The following is a 5,122-nucleotide window of genomic DNA, read 5'->3' on the forward strand; positions in this document are numbered from 1 at the left end:
TCTCCTCAGCTCTTGTTAAAAAGAGCCAGAATGCGGCCTGTGTTACTGGCTCACTAGTGAGCCTGGATTTGCCAATAGTGCAGCAGCCATCCAGGCATGTTGCCTTTGTGGGTAATGAAAGAGCTGCAGGCCAGCTCATGGGAAGCAAGACGGTGTTACAGAGCAAGATGCAATAACCAGCCCCATAAGTTTCTGCGTCATCACTGTCCTTCAGTGATGTCTCCTTCATTTCAGTGTAGAGAGCAACTCCAAGGAAACACGGTACGAGATCTCAGTGCTGCTGTAGATACTAATCTTGTAAGCACCACTCATTTGTGCCCAGGCTATCAATGTAAAATGTTTCTACAGTGAAGTACATTTATTAAAGTCCTAATGGAATTAGAGTCCTCCCACCAAAAAGCCAGATGGTTGGTGTTTTTATGTTATTAGTTAATGCAATTTAGTATTAAAGTTTTGAGCTAAAAACAGGCTTGTTGTTTTCTTAATGGCATCTGCTTGTTTTTGCCAGGGAGATAAATTTTTGTTTAAATGGGGCCATTCCATTTATTACAGGAGTCAATTTAAAAAATGACCCCCCAAAAAGGGGAATTTCAGTTTTGGAAATGATCCTCTTTAATTACTGCAGACGGGTTTGGGCTCAGTCTAGCTGCAGAGCTGAACACCTGAACAGAAGAAGTCTTCACCTTTCACACGGGTTAACCTCCAGGAAACATACAGACCCTCTCTAAAAACAAACAAAAAAAACCCCTTCAACCTCAAAAGACTTCATATTTGTCACTGTAAAATATCTTCTCTCAATGATTTGCTCCTACCAAGTGCTTCTGTGTGTAAATTGACGGGGATCTGAAGAAAGATGTCCTTGGTGAAGCAAATGATGATAACCTCACAGTTTCCCCAATCCTGAACGTTTGTTTCATATCTAGGATTTCCTTAGGGAACATAAGCACTGATTTACCTACTGAGTTCTTTGACATCTGCATCACGCTACGCACAAAGGTAACTCAAAGAGAACTTCGCAGGCTCTATGAAAGAGACGCACAAAGAAGACACGGCGAAAGGCAGTGATTCCACAGCGCTGATTGTCCTCCTTTCATTCCCTTTTTCTTCCTCCCGTCTTCATTTTGTGTCTCAGGATCACATTGACAACAATAGGGCCCGCTGACCAATTCTAGCATAGTACTGGGAATGAATAAGTATCTTAGAACAATATAATAGCAGGGATTTCCCGAAAACTGGACAAGCAGCTTCTCTTTAACAGGAGACAAGCAACACAGCACAATAATCTAAAAGGCCGTATCTAGTGGAGCAGCATGGGGATCTAAAGCCCATTCAAGTCAATGGGAGTGTCTCCATTGATGTCAATGACCATTTGATCACCCCCTTAGATATAGTGTAAAGGCCTCTTGAGGTTCCTTCCAGCCCTACATTTCTATGATTCTACTTACATTGGAATTTGGCTCTTATGTAAAACCGCTGCAGTTTACTGACTGTCTCTTTTATATACAAATTCATGACCGTTTCCCTGTCATAGCATAGTATCATTGCTGACCTTTAACCCTTAGCAGAACAGAAGATAAAATCCCCTTTCAATTAAAGTAAGTTTCCATTTTATGTACATTGTTTTGTGCTTATTTAAAAACATATACGAATCCTTTATAGACAGTGATTCAGACATATGGCCGGGAGACACAACATGCAGTATTTAAGCAGCAGCAACGCTGCAGAGTTTGTGGCTCTGTGAACACTCATAGCAATCAGCCAGGACATGAAAGGTGCACAGTCTTACCCTAAAAATATTAGGCTAGTGTATATGGACAGGTGTAATTCTGTGTAGCCCCACTGATATCAATGGATCGATACCAAGTTGAGGATCTGACCTTGTTACTGTCTTCCCTACACAGAGCGTTGGAGGAAGGAGGATTCCTACACATCAATCTAGCAACATGTGTAAGCTTCTCAGAAGCAAGAACTATCCACTAATTAGGAAACATACAAACTCAAGTTCCACCAATGAATATTTTAATGAAATGATGCCAGATGAAGTAACACTTTTGCTCTCCTGTCTCTCTGTTAGTATCTGCATACTCACAGGCCTTGAAATAGAATTTTAGAATGTCTTATCAATGGAAAACTGGGAGCCATGTTTATAAGACTGTTCTGAGCAATGAAACAGCTTAATAAATAATCATTTTAAATAACACCCTTCTATTCTATTCAATATAGGTTCTTATATCACCCTAATCACTATAGTGTCTATCAGATGGGCATCAAGCAATGTAACTAACATCTGTCATATGTGGTTCATTCTTTCTCTCATCCTCCACCTGCCGGGTGAGATGGGGGATCTCAAAGCACTTTATTCAATTAAGCCACATGAATCCCTTGTGCAGGAAGCAACAGAACTGCAATTATCATCATCTGCAGACTATAAACAATCCTGAATGGTTTTCTTGCATGTTTCCATATTCTGCAGCAAGTTTGTTAGCAGGTGATTCTGTGCAGCAAGACTCCTGAGAATTGCAACTGGTAGAATGACCTCCAGGAAGCACTGCCTCTCTTCCAGGGACAGGTCTTAGATGCTGGGTTAGAGCAGGGGCCTGCTCTGTTACTGATCAGTAAGTTAAAGGGCAGTCAAGAGTTAGGCTGTGCTTGAACAGTCGTGAGAAACTAGCCAATAATTAGAGTTCATTGCTCTGTTCATTTTAGGACCTGACCCAATGCCCAATGAAGTTAATGGAAAGACTCCCATTAACTTCAGTCTATGCTGGATCACACCGTTCCTGACTGTGTGATTGCTTTGATTTGGATCCTCAGTTTTCCTGGACTGCTATGCTCCCCACTACTAATCCTAGAGTCTAATCCTGATAATTGAGCACCTCCGTGTCACTCACATGTGGCCTTTGGAAAGCCCACAGGAAGCTGCTTGAGATCCCAGAAACTTGTAGACACAAGACAAGTTGTAGACAAACTTCATGCATAGCAAGGATCTCAGGATTTGTCTGTTGGTGAATATCCCAGTAAAAGATGGTGTGACAGAGGTGACACCTGGGAAGCTTAAAGAGTTCAAATGACTATATTGAAATGTATGAGACAAGTGTGGACTTTTAAAATAAATATATGGAGCTGTACCTATCTCATAGAACTGGAAGAGATCCTGAAAGGTCATTGAGTCCAGCCCCCTGCCTTCACTAGCAGGACCAAATACTGATTTTGCCCCAGATCTCTAAGTGGCCCCCTCAAGGATTGAATGCACAACCCTGGGCTTAGCAGGTCAATGCTCAAACCACTGAGCTATCCCTCCCTCCCAGGTTGGGCCAATTCATGATAAATGGATTTCCTGGGGAATCCCTGGGGCGAGGGTAATGCCACAACTCTGGTTATGGAAAAAAAACCCAGCCTTTTGAAGCTATATGCTGAGACCAGGGCCATCGACTAGCAAATACCTGTTCTCGGAGACTGGAGATCCAAGACCTGAGCGATATAAAGAAATGGCTGATCTGCCCAGCCTTCATTGTGGTTCCTGATCTAAAGACTGCTATGACCTTGCAATTGCAGGGAAAACCCAGTTGCAGTGTTTGAAGGACTGATACCTACCAGAGCCCTATATTGGAGTTGGGGATAGTAGGGATGCTTTTTGGTGTGCCTGTAGAGGTTTTTCTGCTGTTTTTAGATGCTCTGTACCTAGATGCTCTCTGTAATGCCTTTACCTTAAGAATAAACATGCTTGCTTAGAAGGAGCTTTGTGGTACGTTGTAACTGCAGGCAATACACTGGCCATAACCCTCGTAGAGAAAGCAAAGTGCAGGCAGTGGCCTTTTACATAGATTGGCTTGATGGAGATAGCTGTGCAGCCTTAAAAACCCCAGCCAGAAGGGAGGGAGATGCGGGTCTTCACCCCAGAGAGGGGATGGTTGGGAGCCAGAAACTTTTAAATGGATGCCTTTCAGGGATCCTGGAGGGGGAAATACAGGTGCAGTTACCCTGAAATGGTGACAGACAGCTTCTCGACCACAGCTCCCAAACCTTAAGTGTGGCTCATTTAAGGAACTGTTAGTCTAAATAGAACCTGGCCAGACATGGTGTATTGAGATAAATCATTCTCTTCACGGCTTTGCTCTGAGGAAAAGTTACTCTGAAGAAATTATTTTTTCTTCACTTGAAGCATTTCCTGTAAACCAGAAGATATATGACTGTTTCAAAGAGTTTTAATACTTTTACCAGTAACTCTTCAGCACAGTTATGAAGAACTGTGGGTGAAGAAGTGCATGGTAATTTAGAAGATTTAATAGAAGTCGATTTTACGCTTACATACATTAACATTCACATGAGCTTGGTAAGAAAAAAGCACTATTCAGTGCTCTCCCAGATACATGATACTGTTTGCCAAAGCCTTTAGTTATAATTAGTCAGATTAAACTCTATCCATAGATAGCTTCAACTCTATTCAGAAAAGCTACCTCACTTTCTATTTTTATGAACCATGCTGACAATAAGTACTCTCATGTCTAACAGGATATATTGTCTTTGCCCATTGCCACTTATAACCTGACAGTGAAAAATGAACACTTCAGCATCCAGGGAGTAATTTGTTACCTCTCCACTTCCTTCTAATTAATGAAAACATAAGGGAAGAAACAATAACTAGGGGTCTACTGTTCAGACAGAAAATGATTATTGCTGAGATGAAATAAAAATATTATTTGGCACTTGATTGACTCAGCAATGACATAATCAGCTGGGATTTTTACTGACTGTGCAATAAAACTACCTATAACTATAAATGCCGGCATACCGTTAGAGTTTCCATAAAGTCGATTTTAAAGCACATAGACAAGAGGTGTTCTTTATAGACAAAGGGAGTTTTTATAGAAACTAAACATGAGAGGTGGAACCCAAAATGCGGACCACATTGGCTTCGCTCACAAAGATATGTTCTCTGGACAAAGTTCTCCCAAGCCAATGGCTTATCACGCTGACATGGCTAAAGCACATCAGTTTCATAACCAACCCTACCCAAGGAAGTGATGGGGCCAGCCTCACGTATGACCGTCTCAACCCAATGGACCAAGTACCCACTCTGCAGCTGGATGAACTAGAGGTGATCGTTTAGCATGTAATCAAG

The sequence above is a fragment of the Mauremys reevesii genome, linkage group 13 (assembly GCF_016161935.1).
Source record: "Mauremys reevesii isolate NIE-2019 linkage group 13, ASM1616193v1, whole genome shotgun sequence".
NCBI classification, from domain to species: Eukaryota; Metazoa; Chordata; order Testudines; family Geoemydidae; genus Mauremys; species Mauremys reevesii.